The sequence below is a fragment of the Bubalus kerabau genome, chromosome 20 (genome assembly GCF_029407905.1).
Source record: "Bubalus kerabau isolate K-KA32 ecotype Philippines breed swamp buffalo chromosome 20, PCC_UOA_SB_1v2, whole genome shotgun sequence".
Lineage (NCBI taxonomy): Eukaryota > Metazoa > Chordata > Mammalia > Artiodactyla > Bovidae > Bubalus > Bubalus kerabau.
This window is the reverse complement of record NC_073643.1, coordinates 11,161,562-11,180,838: the sequence shown is the minus strand read 5'-3', so window position 1 is coordinate 11,180,838 and position 19,277 is coordinate 11,161,562. Positions and strand designations below refer to the sequence as shown.

Genomic DNA, 19,277 nt, shown 5'->3' with positions numbered 1-19,277 from the left:
AAAGGGATACAGAGGGAGAGTGAGGCCCTGCTACACTGATGCTCCTAAGAGGCTGGGATAAAATGCATCCCTGTGCACAAGTAGAGGCGAGGCCTAAGCAAGGAGAACAATCAAGGCTCCATTGTAATAGGAAAGGAGGCAGATTTTCTGTGTGGGGGTTCATAACGGAGGTATGGATATGTGTCTTACAAAAAGTCTTCTAATTGGTTGCATTTGTCAGTGAAGGAGCAAGGTCATCACCTGAGAGTGAGGCTGGGAAGAAGATGGGAGAAAACAAATATTATAGGGAGAGAGGGTGCTTGCAGAGCAGCATTATAAGTCCACTTCAGATTACTGGCTAAGACCCGTCAGCACACACCTGTTTTTCTACCATACGAAACTTGGGAGTGGATGCATAGAACAGGTGGAAACTTGCATGTTACTGTGGTTACTGGATGTTCAAATAAGTATATAATAAAGTAAGAGGTTGCTCAGATGGTAAGGAATCTGCCCACAATGCGGGAGACCCAGATTCGATCCCTAGGTCAGGAAGATCCCCTGGAGAAGGGAGGGCTACCCACTCCAGTATTCTTGCCGGGAAAAATCCATGGACGGAGGAGCCTGATGGGCCAAAGTCCATGAGATCACAAAGTCAGATACAACAGAGTGACTAACACTTTCACACACAAGAAAAATAAAGAAAAAAGTTAATTGAACATGTAACATTAACTGTGAAATCTATATTATATAAGGAAACATTTGAAAGTGTGAGAAGCTGAGGGTCAGAATAAAAGGTGATGTGATCAGTAATGAATGTTTCATGAGTCCCAGTGGGGGTGAAGGATGGTTGCTGGTAGGTACTGAATGAAGTGAACTGGAGAGACAATAGGTTGAGTTTGAGATTGTAAATCGACTCTGATCACTGGCAATGAAAAGTTTTGGGTATGACCATGGCTCCGTTAGGGTGGAAGGCAAGTTCATTTGTGGAGAGGAGGTCAGAGAAGTGAAGACTGTTATACTAGAAGCTGATGTGAATACTGGCATCACCAAGGACTGAGGCAGGCAGAGTATGAAGGAAAGTGACCGCAATACTAGAGCTAAAGTCTTCAAGAAAGGCAGTGAATATCCTAAGTCCTGGACATCCTAGTGTATTCAGTAGCTTAAGGTAATGGATGCTATATGAGGATCTTAAACTTTTGTTTTTCAGATGTTTTTAATGTGGACCATTTTTAAAGTGTTTATTGAATTTGGTACAGTATTCCTTCTGCGTTACATTTTTGTTTTTTGGCCATGAGGCACGTTGGATCTTATTTTCCTGACGAGGGGTTGAACCCGCACCCCCTTCATTGGAAGGCAAAGCCTTAACCACCGAGTCAGCAGGTAAGTATCCCATCTTAAATTTAAAGCTGGCTTTAAGTGGCAGAGGAAAGAATCATCTAAAAAAAATGTATGGGGGCCAAGGAGCCCTGATCTTACCCATTTTCTATTACTGCATGATTTTCCTAGAAGTTAGAGTTGCTGCTAATATTCCCTAGAGGGAGAACTCAGAACATTCTAGCAATATTAAAAAAACATAGGCTTCTCCATTGAATCTAATTTTAAGGGGGAGGAAGAGAAAGCAACGTCCCCTTCCTATTTTCCCTCCTCCTCACATTTCAACCCCAACAAACAGAGTCAACCCCAACAAACAGAGAAGATGGCTGCCCCTCACAGAGCCGGCTATTCCTATGGGCAGGCTCATTAGCTCTCATGCTTTCTTTACATCCTGGTCCTCCTTCTGCTGTCAGCACATGCGGCTCAGATAGTATGGCAATGTTCTGAGTCACAATCTAATGGGGAGCCTTCCGCATTCAGAACTCATTTGGTGGTGAGGCTCATTATAAATAAGATCCTTTTATCAGTAGAATTGAAATTCCCATTACTTGTTACAGGTGCTTAAATCGCTACAGTTTAATTAACTAATGAGGTGTTTCTGAGGACAGTCAAACGGCATCTTCTAAATTGTGTTTTCACTGGCAGTCACCCGGGTGGCTCTGGGAACAAGTCGGGGAGGCTGTGGCCCTCTCAGCTGCCTGGTCCCAGCCCTGAAGGGAGATGCCCTGGTACCTGAGAGAGCTCTCTGGATTTATGTGCACCCCGAAAACTTTGACCTCTATCCCCATTTCATTAAACTGCCATTTTGCAATATTTGTGCATTTCATTTTGACTTAAGGTTTTACACATTCTTCTCTGATTGGGGCATTATGAGATCATGCTAAGATTCTTCAGAGGTTATTATGACAAATTTTTCCTAAACTGAGATGTTAGGAGCCATCAGCCCATCTGAATACACGTTTAGTATTAGCTGAAAAGTGCCAAATTTCACCAAAAGATGCCAAAGTGTTCCAGAAAGGCCTCCAAGGATAAATATGAAGTGCTGTCTTTTTTATAGCTCTTGATAACAGCCCTCACTGTGATAATAAAGGAAAGGGGGTTAATGTTAAGGGAACGAGAAAAAGCCTTATACAATGGTTACATCTACACAAAATAGTTCTCTTTGAGTTGGCCTTGGGAAACTTAAGCCAAACCTAAACTACCAACTAAATAGTCCTCCTCACATCCCTGCCAGGCAGACTGGTCTTAAAGTGATTAGATTACCCTGGAAACTCCATGATTACTATGGGGAGAAAAATTCATGTGTATAAATGGGCACATATATTGACATGCTTGCATATGTAAGTGCCTAAGTTAATTGTTACTTATTTGTATGTGATTTTTGCATACATCACTCACAAGTAATTTTCTTAAAAGGCTGTACCGCCTTGGTGGAAACAAGAATCACTGCTGAGTATTAGTTCTTCTGTTTATTCATTATATTGCTTTTATTTGGTTACTGCTAGATAAAACTAGGAACTTTTAGACCAGAGACCCATTGTTTGAGGACAGGGGTCCGAGCTCTAGAGATGCGGGTTTCTAATCTCAAGACTGCACTTTCTCCTTGGCTACTTGCTTCCAGGGGCAAGTTTCAGGGCTCTTTGGATTTGAAAGTATCCAGACTGTCAGTTAACATGAACACACTGCTAAGTTCGAAATAGATAACCAGCAAAGACCTGTTGTTGCTGCTGTTGCTGCTCAGTCGCTTCAGACTCTGTGTGACCCCATAGACGGCAGCCCAACAGGCTCCACCGTTTCTGGGATTCTCCAGGCAAGAACACTGGAGTGGGTTGCCATTTCCTTCTCCAATGCATGAAAGTGAAAAGTGAAAGTGGAGTCGCTCAGTAGTGTCTGACTCTTTGCGACCCCATGGACTGCAGCCCACCAGGCTCCTCCATCCATGGGAGTTTCCAGGCAAGAGTACTGTAGTGGGGTGCCATTGCCTTCTCTGAGCAAGGACCTACTGGATAGCAAAGGGAACTCTGTTTAATATCCTGTAATAACCTAAATGGGAAAGCAATTTGAAAAAGAATAGATACGTGTGTGTGTGTATAACAGAATCACTTTGCTATGTACCTGAAACTAACACATTAGCTATGCTCCAATATAAAACAAAAACTTAAAAACAAAACAAAACCAAAATCAAGGGAAAACATAACTAAATAACAAAAAAAGTAACCAGACTATAAAAAAATCCAGATTAATACAATAGCATTAGGAAGATTGTGACATCACTTTGCCAACAAAGGTCTGTCTAGTCAAAGCTATGGTTTTTCCAGTAGTCCTGTATGGATATGAGAGTTGGACCATAAAGATGGCTGAGTGTTGAATAACTGATGCTTTTGAATTGTGGTGTTGGAGAAGACTCTTGAGAGTCCCTTGGACTTCAAGGAGATCAAACCACTCAATCCTAAAAGAAATCAACCCTGAATATTCATTGGAAAGACTGATGCTGAATCTGAAGCTCCAATATTTTGGCCACCTGATGCAAAGAACTGACTCGCTGAAAAAGACTCTGATGCTGGGAAAGGTTGAGGGAAGGAAGAGAAGGGGGTAATAGAGGATAAGATGGTTGGATGGCATCATTGACTCAATGGACATGCATTTGAGCACTCAGGGAGATAGTGAAGGACAGGGAAGCCTGGTGTGCTACAGTTTATGAGGTTGCATTTGGACACAGCTTAGTGACTGAACAACAGCAATGAACTACATTGAGTGTATTGAGCACAAAAGAAGAGTTTGCAAACCAAGAGTCTTCAAATCCAAAACTAACATGAAGTCCAGGAGGATGACATCACAGAATGGCTCAGAAGTGAGGACGAGGAAGTTGTTAAACTTTTACAATGATTGGTTATTACTGTGGGGGTTTCCAGTGGGGAAACTGTGGGGGCTAATTATCTTGCATCATTTTAGAACAATTATGTTTCTTTTAAGAGGCATTTTCAAGAAATAACCTAAGTTAAGTTTTGCCTATGTTCATGAAATTAGCAAGACTTAGTTTTCCTTACATGGCCTACATGGTTCTGTCTGTCTGTGGGATTTTAGAACTTTCTTCCATTTTATTTTAACAACATTGAGCTGCATTGGCTAGAGTACCAGTGCTGCCACTGATCAGATTTCTAGTCATTTAAGTTCCACTTTTATCAGCTGTGGGAAACTTCTTGAGCTACACAGAAACTTCTGGAGTTACACAGATTGTTCTTGACATTGGCCATTCAGTCTGTGTGGACTCAGGGCCAGGGCTGGTGTGTACACACCCCTCTATCTTTCAGGGATTCTACAGCTTCCAGTTTCCTCCTGTACACTGGGAGGGTTTTCCCATGCATCTCTGCTTTGGGCCCTGGAAGGGATGTTTCCTCTTAGGACATCCTGGGTTTCAGCAGGAGTGTCATTTCTGAGAGTTTTTCCCTAGGAGAAACCAGGACCCACCCATTTGCCACTGAAGTGATCTTTCCTTCTCACACTTTCACCTGTTTGTTAAAAATCCATACATATACGTCTTGGAACCAGATTTACCTGAAATTGGACAGAAAGGGAACACGCATGCAGATAAACAAAGCTTCTAACTAGACAAGAGAGATTCTTGCATCATCATGAGGCTTGGTTTACAATAGCATCAGTATTAGAATATTTTGCCCAGAAACCTTTTTACGAAGGATTCCTTTACTCCAGAAAGAAATAGAGAAGGTTGTCTAGAACTACTATTCAGTGTTGGATTAAATACTATAGTAGAGTATTTTAAGTCAAATAATAATAAAAAAAAAACCTCCACAAATATCTAGACTTGTTGATTTTAAATCTTCCCTACTTGTTATATTTTAAAAGTACTGCTGCTGCTACTGCTGCTGCTGCTAAGTCACTTCAGTCGTGTCTGACTCTGTGCAACCCCATAGACGGCAGCCCACCAGGCTCCCCCGTCCCTGGGATTCTCCAGGCAAGGACACTGGAGTGGCTTGCCATTTCCTTCTCCAATGCGTGAAAGTGAAAAGTGAAAGTGAAGTCACTCAGGTTGTCTACTTGAAAGTTAAACAGTCGTGTCCGACTCCTAGTGACCCCATGGACTGCAGTCTACCAGGCTCCTCCGTCCATGGGATTTTCCAGGCAAGAGTACTAGAGTGGGGTGCCATTGCCTTCTCCGAAAAGTACAGCTATTTTTAAGTGGAATTAAATTTTTCATACTTTTTTTTTTAACCTCACGTGATCTCTTTTTTCATGAACCATATAGAACTTCACTGCATGCTATAAAGGAATTCCAGTACCAGAAGCACTTCAAAAATGGATTCAAATTCAAGGAACATATAATTTGCACATTTGGAATAAAAAAGGCTCAGTTGAGAACATCCCTGTGAATATTTAAAACTACGTTGAAAATAATTTTGAGACAACATGGATAACAGAGGTGCCACAACTGAGTATCTCTAGCTCCTTTTTCTAGTACCAATACTATAATATTAAACCTTGTAGGTGGTTATATCTACCGAGGTTTGCTTACAGCAGAAAGCAGACATGAAGAGAATTTCATAACCCTATATTAGCAGCACTATTTCCTCCACTGTTGCAGATACTTTATATATACCAATGTCTTTCAACTCTAAAAGGTAATAAGAATTATAATCTAGGAAGGTTAGATGTAACCTAATGATATATACTTGTATCATTAATCCAGTCTCTAAGCTAGAGACTAATGATCCAAATAGACTAATGATCCAACTCTGCTTATTCTTTTTTTTTTTTTTTATTTTTTTATTTTTTTTAATTTTATTTTATTTTTAAACTTAACATAACTGTATTAGATTTGCCAAATATCAAAATGAATCCGCCACAGGTATACATGTGTTCCCCATCCTGAACCCTCCTCCCTCCTCCCTCCCCATTCCATCCCTCTGGGTCGTCCCAGTGCACCAGCCCCAAGCATCCAGTATCGTGCATTGAACCTGGACTGGCAACTCATTTCATACATGATATTTTACATGTTTCAATGCCATTCTCCCAAATCTTCCCACCCTCTCCCTCTCCCACAGAGTCCATAAGACTGTTCTATACATCAGTGTCTCTTTTGCTGTCTCGTACACAGGGTTATTGTTACCATCTTTCTAAATTCCATATATATGCGTTAGTATACTGTATTGGTGTTTTTCTTTCTGGCTTACTTCACTCTGTATAATAGGCTCTGCTTATTCTACACAATACATTTCAAACAGAATAACTGGGCATCTAGTATTAAAATACTGGTATAAAATCAGCATTTGCCCCTTTGGGGAAATCCTCTCAAAACATCAAGGAAGATCAGAAATAAAAATGTAAATGTGGACTCAGTGAAACATGGAGAAAGCTGAATATATGAGCCACAAGGTAAGAGAAATGGCTGCTCTAGGTAGTTGAAACCGAACAGAAAAGCAGAAGGAGCAAATTTGGAATGTACATCTGTATTTGCAGCGCTCAGACAGAGCCAGCGCACTACACTTCCACAGGTGGGGAGCGTCCCCGAGGGCCCAGGAGAGAGCTCTCCTCTTCAAGAGTAGAAGTGAGATGCTTAGGGTTCAGGGAAGACCTTTCCTAGACCTATTTTAATTCTTTAAATCAGAGGATGGAGGGTGAATAAGGTTTTCCACAGATAAGCTAAATGTGATGGAATTAGTCTCTCTAAGTGTCAGGGGAAAGAAAGAGGCTTTGCCTAGAAAACAACCTTCTACCACCGTCTCTCTTGACAGGGAAAAATGAAAGACTGAAATAACTAACATGCATAAATACACATAAAAATAAAATGTCTCCCAGGTCTGAATACTGTCTTACTGTAATCTCCTATATTCTGCCTCCTAAAAAAATAAAATTGCTTTAAGAAAACATCACTTCCTAAATATAAGAGAGGTGAAAAGATCTAGTGTAGGAAATCCCTCCATCCCCTCAAAATTATTAAGCCATTAAAAAAAAAAAAGAAAAAAAGAAAAAACAACAATAAAAAGAAGGACCAGAGAGAAAATCTGGGAGTGTTAGACTTCTTTTAGTAACTGTATCTGGGCTGTCTTAGCTCTTCCTCTGCCATTAGTCTATAGAATAACCAATGACTCAAGAACTTTCTTATTCAGGATTTTCTCTTTAAAATGCTTTTGGCATAGTGCTTCAATTCAGGAAATGATCTCATTTGGCAAGTTTTGGAGCATTTAAAATCCTGTACATCTTTCTCATATTTTACAAAACTTAGCAAATTTTGGTGTGCATACCTGAAAGCAAGAGGTTACCCAGTGGAGTTGTAGATGATTTATTTTTCAGTAAGACAAATATGATGTGGTTCAGGGAAGTTCCTGACCTATTACTGTAGAATAAAGTTTATGTCAGCATTTCTCATTTATATGTGTATGTATATAAAGATAAAAGTGTAAATAATGGATATGTATCTGAAGCCTGCTGCTGCTGCTTAAGTCGCGTCAGTCGTGTCCGACTCTGTGCGACACCATAGATGGCAGCCCACCAGGCTCCTCCGTCCCTGGGATTCTCCAGGCAAGAACACTGGAGTGGGTTGCCATTTCCTTCTCCAGTGCATGAAAGTGAAAAGTGAAAGTGAAGTCGCTCAGTCATGTCCTACTCTTAGCGACCGCATGGACTGTAGCCTACCAGGCTCCTCTGTCTATGGGATTCTCCAGGGAAGAGTACTGGAGTGGGGTGCCATTGCCTTCTCCGATCTGAAGCCTGTACTTCAAAAGATATTCAGGATATGATTGAGGGGAAACCCAAGTCCCAGTAGGTATCTTTTCTAGTGATGCTTGGGTGTAGGTTAAGAGGATATAACTTCTGCTCTTTTGGTTACTGAGGTTAAGAGGATATAACTTCTGCTACTCCTGTAAGTAGCAAAGATTCTCCATGGTATAGCAAGGAGCATTTGCTACATTAAGAATCAAATGTGTGAAAGTTCCAGTTTAGTTCCAGCGTCTCCACTAAACTTCCTTCCATTATTGAAAGCACCCTAAGCCTCTTGGTTGGTTCCGTACTAGCTAGCACTATATGTTGCTGTTAACACTCTTCCTTGGCCCCACTCTTCCCTTATCTGTTCAGGACAACCACATAATTTTTACCTCTGTCACAAAGAAACTGTTCATACCCTACATTAACCTTGAGAGACTTTCCTGGAGAATCCTGCCTTAAATTTTGATAGTTGATCAGATCAGATCAGTCACTCAGTTGTGTCCAACTCTTTGTGACCCCATGAATCGCAGCACGCCAGGCCTCCCTGTTTATCACCAACTCCTGGAGTTCACTGAGATAGCTCATATTTAAAGAGAAAAAATAAAGACTGCCAAGTAGGCTACATTGTTTCAGATCTAAATTCACACTTGAAATAATACATAATAATACATCTTTCCCCCAAATTAAATAGGTTTAGAAAGCAGAGTTGTTTTTGCCTGAACCTACTAACTAGAAAAATATAAAAGGGCAGATATTTCTACTAATAGTGGGTATAATTTTAAGTTTGTCCATAATTTTGTAACATTTAGGGGAAAAGAAAGGCTTCTTGACCTCTACAGAAATCGCTCTAAAATCAGACATCGAGGTGATACTGAGATGCTCTGCCGCTGGAATAGTGATTGATTACTGGGAGCACCTTGACTGGCTGGTTCTGGCTTGAGGTCTTTCCTGAGGTGCAATGAAGCTGTCAGATGGGAATGTAGTTGTTTGAAGACTTCCAGACTCATGTGGTTTTGGCAGGCCTCGGTTCCTGTCTGGCCATAGGCTGGAGACCTCATTTTCTTGCCACATGGGCCTCTCCATAGGCTGCCTGGGTGTCCTGAAGTCAGAGCAGCTGGCTTCCCGAGAGTGAGATATCCAAGAGATGGAGAGAAAGAAATCTAAGATGGAATTTATAGTCTTTGATAATCTAATATTAGAAGGTGTTACTGTGAGACTTCACTTTCACTTTTCACTTTCATGCATTGGAGAAGGAAATGGCAACCCACTCCAGTGTTCTTGCCTGGAGAATCACAGGGACGGGTGGGCTGCCATCTCTGGGGTCGCACAGAGTCGGACACGACTGAAGCGATTTAGCAGCAGCAGCAGCACTCACCTAATATCAGAAGGGGTTACTGAGCCCAAGCTCATAATGCTTGTCACACAACAGGCCAATAAATTGAAAGATAAGCTGTTGAGCCAAGGAAGAGCTGCTTTTTTTTGGAAAGCCAGAAGACTGAGAAGATGGTGGACTCACGTCTCAAGAACTCTTACCTGAATTACAACTCAGGCTTCTTTGATACTAAGACGGAAAGGGGGGTGGCTGGTTGTTGCAAACTTCTTCAGGGTCAGAAGCGTTTGTTCTTGCATCTGCCCATGTAGGGCAGGTCACCATGTTCCTGTAACTTCTCTAAGAAGAAGAAGGTTATTCTCTGTTCTGCAACTTTATATCTCTATGTGACTGGGAAAGCGTTACACTTTCACAAGTCAGAGCTTTCAGGATGAGTTCTCCTATATATTTAAGGCTATAAGCAACATTTCTAACTTGTAGCCAAAGCTACAGAATACCAAGGTTAAAGTAAAAGAAACAGACCGAATATGGAGTAAGATTTGTTCTTCTCTATTATAATACAAAGGGACATGCCATCACTTCTGCCATGTGTGTGGAAAGTGACCATTTTACAGTTACAATATGCTTGAAAATAGTAAAATGCAGTAAAAGTATTTAGAAAGTGATGTTTTCAGTATTACCTTTGTACCATACTTTAATGAACTATATGTGATTTCTTTTTTAAGAGCAATTACTTTAGTTATTTATTCGTTGCTGTGCTGGGTCTTTGTTGCTGTGCAGGCGTCTCCCTGCAGTGGCTTCTCTAGTTGTGGAGCACAGGCTCCAGGGCACGTGGGCTTCAGTAGCTGTGGCACGTGGGCTCAGTAGCCGTGGCTCCCGGGCTCTAGAGCACAAGCTCAGTAGCTGTGGTGCACAGGCTTAGTTGCTCTGCGGTAGGTGGGATCCTCCCAGATCAGGGATCAAACCTGTGTTTCCTGCACTGGCAGGCCGATTCTTTACCACTGAGCCACCAGGGAAGCCCTTACAATTTCATTTTTAACAACAGCTGTGCTTAACAACTAACTTACAAAATTTCTAAAAATTTAACAACTCCCATGAGGTGGTGTGAACCCATCCCACACACCTCAAATTCATTTCTAAAGTGGGCACTCTCCGTTCCAGGTCAGTTTTGATAGGTTCCTATTGTCTTTGGTTTGCTTTTTTAAATGTCTGATTTCTGCCAACATAACGGGAGTCAATATGAGATTTCTGAATGAGGTCAGGCTTCAGTATCAGGAGATGTATGTAGGGCCTGATGCCTTATGAGTATCAAAATAGCTAGAGATGAATCTCTGTTTTGCAATCTCCCAGCTTTGCAATGTTAGACAGTTTACTTAATGATCTCTGAGCCTGAACCCTCATCTGGAGTTTAGAGTTAAACACATACTCACACACACAAATACACCCCAACAAACAGTTCTATCTTCCCACTGGTATTGTAAGCACGAACTGAGACAATGCAGGTGGTCTCCCTTCTAAGTAATGAGGCTCTTATTCATTATCTTGTGTAATACTGACAACAGCTCTATTTAGCGGGTATTAATAACTCTGCTCTATGCCAAAAGTCACAGGGGTTAAGTGACTTGCCCAAGGTCACTTAGCTAATGAAGCTGCTCCATAAATACAAAGTCAGGATGACAGTGTTGGTTCAAAAACAATAACCTTCCCTGAGAACTGAAATCAATGGACAGACTTTAATTATATAGGGAAAAAGTTATTGCGAGGCTTAAATACCAACAAGGCTTTTTCAGCATCTTCCCTTTATCAGTGAGGTCCCTTGGGCAGAAAGAAACTCAGGCTTAATTAAATGAAAAATCCTACACCAGCAAATACTGCCCATGCTGCTCCTCATTTAGCCATTGCGAGGAGCGACGAGATCTCTTTTGTGTTCACCACGCAGGTGATGGGAGGTTACAGGCCGGAGGTCTCTGGATGTCACAGCCTCCCCAATTACATGACAGATATATTTCCATTGACACCCCGTTGGGGACAGGATCTGTTGTTATTTCAAGCTCACTGAATTTCAAACAGAAAGCAGTGTGTTAACCTAGAGAGGTGGGATGGAGAGGGAGGTGAGAGGGGAGGTTCAAGAGGGAGGGAACACACATATAACTATGGCTGATTCATGTTGCTGTATGGCAGAAACCAGGATAATATTGTAATTGTCCTCCAACTAAAAATAAATAAAATTAAAAAAATATAGTGTAGGAGGGGGTGTTTTCTAGCAAAAAAGAAAAAAAAAGATGGACTTATGTGGTGTGTGTCACATGAGAGACACTTGAGCAAATGGGAGAGGCCTCTTCAGTGTCTACTAGGTGGGTCCTAGTTGTGAGAAGTTAGCCTCATGTTAGTATCTGGGAGTGTGGGAGCACCAGGAAGGTACCTCTTAAGTACAATTGTTATATATCTATAAATCAGCACCCCCTCTCCCCAAAAAAAGGTTTTGTTTTTCACTTGCAGCCTAGAAATGATTCTAGAATCCATGGAAATAAAACATAAGGCATAGAGTCAAATGAAAAAAAGCTAGAGTATCAGAAGAGCTAAAGAGCCTACATGCTATGCTATGCTAAGTCACTTCAGTCATGTCCGACTCTGTGTGACCCCATAGACAGCAGCCACCAGGCTCCCCTGTCCCTGGGATTCTCCAGGCAAGAACACTGGAGTGGGTTGCCATTTCCTTCTCCAATGCGTGAAAGTGAAAAGTGAAAGCAAAGTCGCTCAGTTGTGTCCGACTCTTAGCAACCCCATGGACTACAGCCTACCAGGCTCTTCCATCCATGGGATTTTCCAGGCAAGAGTACTGGACTGGGGTGCCATTGCCTTCTCCGAAAGAGCCTACATAAAGACACCCAGAACAGCTTTTCTTGAACTTTCCATATACAAAGGGGCAAACCAGCAATGACATTTGACATCCAAATATTCCTCATGACGGTGTGTTTCCAGATGAACTGAAAGTCTCAAGTCATTCTTTTCTTCCAAAGTTCATATAGTCACTTAGCAATCTAGACACTGTAGTAGGTGAAGAAACATACAACTAGATCAGAGAAACAGAATAGAAAGCTCAGAAATAGACTCATATAAATAGTCACAGATTTTTGACAGAGAAGCAAAGGCGACAGCATGAAGCAAAGATAGACTTTTAAACAAATGGCGCTAAAACAACTGGACATCCAGGCAAAAAAAAAAAAAAAGAATCTGGACACACATACTTTACATCTTTCACAAATAGGTCAACCCTAACTATAAAACTCCCAGGGGGTAATATAGGAGAAAGCCTAGATGATCTCACATGTGGCAATAACTTTTTAGATACAAGACCAAAATATGATTCATGAAAGAAATAATTGATAAGCTAGACTTCATTAAAATTAAAAATGTCTGCTCTGTGAAAGGCAATGTCAAGGAAGCCACAGACTCGGAGAAAATATTTGCAAAAAACATCTGATAAAGGACTGCTATCCAAAATATACAAAGAACACTTAAAATTCAAGGAGAAGCATGCAATCAGATTTTAAAATGAGTCAAAAACCTTAAGAGACACCTCACCAAAGAATATATACAGATAGCAAATAAGCATATGAAAAGATGCTCCACATCCTATATCAACAGGGAAATGCAAATTAAATTAACCATGAGATACCACCATATGCCTATTAGAACAGCTGAAATCCAAAACACTGGTAACATCAAATTCTGGAAAAGACGTGGAGTGACAGGACCTCTCTTTCATTACTGATGGAGATGCAAACTGGTCCAGCCACTTTGGAAGGCAGTTTCTCTGTTTCCTAAAAAAACCAAACTTACTTTTACCACATGATCCAATTGTGCAGCTTGTTATTTACCCAAAGTAGTTGACAATGTTGTTAGTGTTGTTTAGTTGCTAAGTCATGTCTAATTCTTTTGTGACCCCAAGGACTGCAGCCCACCAGGTTTCTCTGTCCATGAGATTCTCCAGGCAAGAATACTGGAGTGGGTTGCTACTTCCTCTTTCAGGGGATCTTCCAAACCCACGGATTGAACCAGCATCTCTTGTGCCTCCTGCTTGGCAGGTGGATTCTTTACCACTGAGCCACTTGGGAAGCCCAATAACAATTTACATCCACCCCAAAACCTGTACATGGATCCAACTTTATTAGAAGTGCCTAAACTTGGAAGCAACCAAGATGTCTTTCAGTAGACAAACAGATAAGCGCATCCAGACAACAGACTATTACTCAGAGAAACGGCACCCCACTCCAGTACTCTTGCCTGGAAAATCCCATGGACTGAGAAGCCTGGTAGGCTACAGTCCATGGGGTCGCAAAGAGTCGGACACGACTGAGTGACTTCACTTCACTTAAAAAGAAACAGGCTATGAAGCCACAAAAAGACATGAAGGAAACTTAAATGCATTTTGCTAAGCAACAGATGTTAATATGAAAAGACTACGTTCTGTATGGCATCAACTATATGGTATTTTTTAAAAGGCAAAACTCCAGGAATAGTAAAAATGCCAGCGATTGCTAGTTGTCAGGGGAGAAAGGACAGGATGAACAGGCAGGGCACAGAGGATCCTCAGGGCAGTAAAACTACCGTGTGTGATCCTGTAACGCTGGTACACGTGTGATGCACGCCAGTATGCCTCTGTCCAAACCCACGGGATGTACAACCTCATGAGGGAACCAGAGGAAACCGTGCACTTGGGAGGACTATGATGTATGCATTTGTGGGGCAGTAGATGCATGAGAAACCTCTGTACCTCCTCAACTCTCCATGAACTTAAAACTGTTCTAAAGATACAGTTTTAACTGAAAAAATTAGGGAACAGATAAATAAGGCAAATCAACAAAACAGCCCACCAAGCAGCACACCGCCCAGTAAAATGAAAGCTGTCTAGAAGAGGAATTTGCTGTTTCTTACTTGAGGATTTAGTGAGCTCCTGATGCTGGAGGCTGACACGTACATATTGATCAGAGATTGTCTGCTTCTTGAAAAGGGCACTTATCCATCTGGGAGAAACCTGGACACATGACATTCAAATAATAGTTCCAGTGCTCAGACACCAGGAAAAAAATATGGGAAAATATAGCAGAAGCCTTGTAACTTAGAAAGGACACTGCAACATATTTAAAGTGTGATCACATACTACATGAGGCCCCACAAGCTGCTGCTAACATCTTAAAGTGAATAGAGCAGTCATAAACAAATAAACAAATAAGCGAGCAAAATATAAAATTTGATAATGGCAACTAAATATATGTTGAAAGTAAGGTGGAAATAACATTGACTTTGAGGTTGCAGTTGGGTTCCTTTGAGAGATAGCTGTGTTAAAATATAATTGTGCACTGAATGATTTATATGTGTGTGTGTATGTGTGTGTGTGTGTCCAATTGTTCCACTTATTGGCAATGATGTCCCTTTATTTTTGTTAATTGATTCCCTCCCACAGAACCCAGAAAAGTTATCAGTAAAGGTTTGTGAACAAATGAGAACACAGACAACCAAAATATCTAAAGTCAACACTAAATAAGCCATGGCTCTTTTGCCAAGAACGACAAAGTCTTTTTCTGAAGTTGGCCTTTGTGTTCACTCCTCAGTTGATTTGTTCCTGCTCCTTACTGCAGGGAAGACACTGCTTCTTTGGGCTCGTGTGATGGTGCAGAGTTAGCAGGGAGGCACTCGGCCAGCTGGGCTGGCTTGTCTACCAGATGAGGACGCAGTAAACAAGTCCTCCACTGAAGCCCCTCGGTATCTGAAGAACTCAGGCAGATTTTTTTCAAGAAATCAGAAAGTTTTGAGCATTTAATGTGGTAGCAGTACTTTGCTATTACCTGTACACATATATCAGGGTTTAAACAGGCAGTATGATATTCGTGAGGGTTTGACCTTCATTTACCATTCATTTTTAGGGGGTCAACAATGCATCAAATATGAATGTTATGAACCTGTTCTATTGGGAGATGAATGAACTATGTTCACTCAAGTTAAAGCCAAGACAAAAAAAAAAAAAAATGCCCTTAGAGAGAATCAGATCAGACGCCATGAATTCAGAGGAGGAAAAGATTGCTTCTCGTTGAAGAGCACCAGATTAACACATAGAAGAGTAAGTGATGTTTCACTGAGCTTTGAAAACAGGTAGATCCAAAGCAGGCAGGAATCGCTGTGAGGGCCGAGTGCAAAGGAGGGCATGGAGCGAGGGTGTGCATGTTCACACCCGCACACAGACACACCCACACCCACACACGCAGAGGGAATGCTGAATCTTTGAGGATTCACACAGCGCTTTTTGTCCCATCCCCCCGAAAAGTTACAACAGATGCTTGTAACCCAGACCACCCTCAACTGACCCACTTTGGCTACAATGCCAGAGAACAATCGCAAGCTATTTTCGTGGTATGCTTCTCATCTCATTAACTCCAGCGAAGAGCCTGTGTCAAAGTTTTGGTTTCAGATGCTTTAAAGGTTCTCTTTCCCTCAATATTTCTAACAGACATTCAGCCCCCTACACACACACACACACACAGCATAAACCATGCTGAGAACTCAATGGCTGCCACAGAGAAGGAAGATGTGGGTCCAGTACCCTCCATTCAAATATCTTGACCCGACTGGCATCAAAGGAACTTGAGATGTACTGTCCCACGCTTGAGGCTCTTTCCTATAAGCTTTGACTCACAATCAGTATTTAGGATCTTACCACCCCTCTCAACTGTTGGTACTGACAAAAGAGTAAAAAGTGTCAGTCAGGTGAATGAGAACCACAGTATTTGAAGCTGAACGTGGGAAAGAAAGCGCCGTGTTTCCCCTGCGATTTTCAGTTGAGCACCAAGAGGGATGTACCAGCAACAGTTGCTGGAGCACCCAAATGCATGAAATGTGTACGTCAAAGCACCCCACGAGGACAGCTCTGCTGAGTGGTCGCTCAGTGTGTGACGGAGATGCTCAGGGATGGCTGGAGACACCTGATCTCCCGATTACTTGACGATGACCCCAGATAGTAGTTATCTGATGAGGAGCAGGGAGACATGGAAAGTAATAGTAATGACAATGATCACCAGACCACTATCTGCTACCTCCAGACAGGCAGTATTTCAGTGGAGACAGTGTATCAACAGCTAGAAGTAATTTAAATTTAAATGTCTATAGTATTGGTTTTCTCTCCAAGGGCAAATACAGTTAGTATTAAAGGGACAGCCATGAGCTGCTAATAAGACATTCTCTGTTTATAGGCTCTCTTGATCATGTTGTCTTTGGTGAGTTTGAAACTGGGAAGAAGATGGCTATTTATTATTAGTATTTTGACTCTATTGATTTCTCTCCATGCACTTTGGGGATTAGCAGCTCTGCTTTGGCTTAATAACATGAACTCGCATTTCTTCCTGTGTTCATGCGGTTGACTGCCCTCCCATCCCCACCAGCCCTGTGCATCAGAGAAGGGCTCTGGGATTGACACAGCATGTTTGTGTATTCTCATCAGTTACAAAGCCAGCAGGAAAGTGCATCAGGTATAGTGGATATTAAAGATGCCCTTATAGGAACCAAGGAGAGGTAATCTAACATATGTAGAAAGATTTGAAGTGATTTCAGTCTCACCCAGTCCTGCTACATTGTAACTTTTTTAGATATATTCAACAATAATCTTAAAAACCTAGTATTATTCAAATCATAATATATTTTGATTGGACAAGAATGCTATACTATTTGATTGTTCACAGTGACATATAATCCTTGTCTTGTTCTTTGCTAAACAATCATTATGTCAGTGCCTTTATCATTTATTTTACCTTGATACATTGCCAACATCTACATAGTATTTGAAATATTCTAACACTCAGAATTCCCCCGACCACTTTCCTTAACCAAACTCAAAATAATTCTAGGAGATGGATAAACCATCATCAGAAGACAATGAGAACACTTTAATAGTAACTAACAATTCATCAGCAATTGAATCAACCCACCTCATTTTTATGTGTTGAATAGATTGTGCTTTCTCTTCCTCAACAGCCTTATAAGTGGGATGTTAATATTCACTTTTACAGACAGGGAGTCCAAAGCTCAGAGAAGATTAAGTGAGCAAAGTCAGAGAGATTGGGATGAGAACTTGAATCCAGACCAACTAGACACTACAGAACCCTTCTTTATGCTACACCATGTGGCTTCTTTTGTATTTTTCTCATGCACAGATTATATATCTCCATCTACCAATTGAAGTCTATACCACGTGTTGAACCAGCACACTTTGAAAATATAGATATGGAAATCTCGTGATCTCTGCCCTCATGGACATTGCGACTTGGCAGAACTAATTATACCCAAGGCAGTTATAAGTGTCTGAAGAGGAGACTAGACTAAGTGTTACACAGGCTTCAGGAGGACATTTGTCTGTCTGGTTTCAGAAGCCATAGGTGCTTTTGAAAGAAGGCCACTGTTGCAATTAAACTCTGGCCTATTATCTTGGATATTGTTCACAGTGAAGTGAATTTTGATTGGTACCCAGTAGTTTTATTGTTTTTTTAATGTTTGTATTTTGTGTGTTATTTTCAGATCATCATTCCAAGATGGTCTGTGAATAATGTTGCAAGTGAGCTGTGGAGTCTACTAGCTCCTTCTTGTCTCTTAAATGCACACACATCTTCCTCCCAGAGGCCACCTGATGGCAATCAGGTGCCTGTTTCCCCCTCTCAGAGTACACTGGCCTTTTCCTTTGGAACATCCTGACTTGTAACTGTATAATGAGTCAAGATTCCATGCTCATTTAGAAAGAAACTCTGCTTACCTTGCTCATCACTGCATCTCCCTTGTCCCGGCTCAGTGCTTGGTACATCCTAGGCTTTCATGATATAACTACTGAATGAATGAAGAATTTTATTAGAGTCTTACCGCTGAAGAGCTGACGCGGACTTGGGTCATATCATTAACTTGATGAATCTCAGTTTTCCTATCTGCAGAAAGAAAGAGAAACCATTTCTGACACATAGGGATGTGAGGATCTCTTGTAATATTGAAAGCATTTTGTCTATGTTCAAGTGCTAAGCCAGTATTTATTACTGAGTGTTTTCATTGTAGATATAATTTGGAATAAACATAGAGCCAGGAGCATAGGCTGAAACCAAGTCAACACAGAGTGTAGAACGAGCTGCCCAGTCCCTGAAATGATGCTGCAGATCCTTCTGAGATCTATGCTAGAAAGCGTGAGGCAGCAGAGCTGCCAACAGAAACCTCTAATAACCCTATGCTTTCACGCCATTATGATTTCCCCCCAAATTATTTTCTGGGGCCATGACGAGTCCTAGTCTATGGGTTTGGGTAATTGCTTTTGCCCAATCTGAGCACAATCTGTTCCGCTACTTTTGAGTTATGCAAGGGTGAAATAAATACAGCACAAGCTTGCAAGCTACATTAAAGAAATTCAAGATGTGCTTTGCACATGGATAAAACTTAAAAATGCCTGAACTTTCAAAGGCAAATTTTACAAGGAAGAGTAGCAGGAGGAAAACTTGGAAAACGTTACTGGAAACATCCTGGAATACTTTGAAGGCAATGTGTGGTATTATGACATCATTCAAGTTGACTTCACAAAGTGAAGCTTGCCTCCCACCCCCACATCACAAAACACAGAAATAAGATTAGTCTTAGGTAGTTCTCCCCGCAAAGAAGAGCCCCTCCTCCAAAGGAATGTTTATTGTATTTTTACTTTTGCCTATCAAGGACAATGTAACTAAACCGATCATGCTTCTCTGCTTGCTCAAAGAAAAATGAAGAGTCCAGTTCTAATTATTTGCAAAAAGTCTCACTCATCTACCTGAAAGTGTCTAAAGTTTTTATATTATTTATATTATCCATATTGGCGAGC

General features: G+C 41.2%; 1 long non-coding RNA gene across 2 annotated transcripts in view; it reads right to left on the bottom strand.

The window, feature by feature from the left end:
• Window positions 1–12,897: 12,897 nt before the first annotated feature.
• LOC129634750 (uncharacterized) overlaps window positions 12,898–19,277 on the bottom strand; it is a 307,884-nt gene continuing 301,504 nt past the window's right edge. For both annotated transcript variants that reach the window (XR_008705867.1, XR_008705866.1), the window contains 3 exons: window positions 18,305–18,366; window positions 14,342–14,441; window positions 12,898–13,227 (listed from right to left, as the gene is read on the bottom strand). This is a non-coding gene — a long non-coding RNA (uncharacterized LOC129634750). The remainder of the gene's footprint in view (window positions 13,228–14,341; window positions 14,442–18,304; window positions 18,367–19,277) is intronic.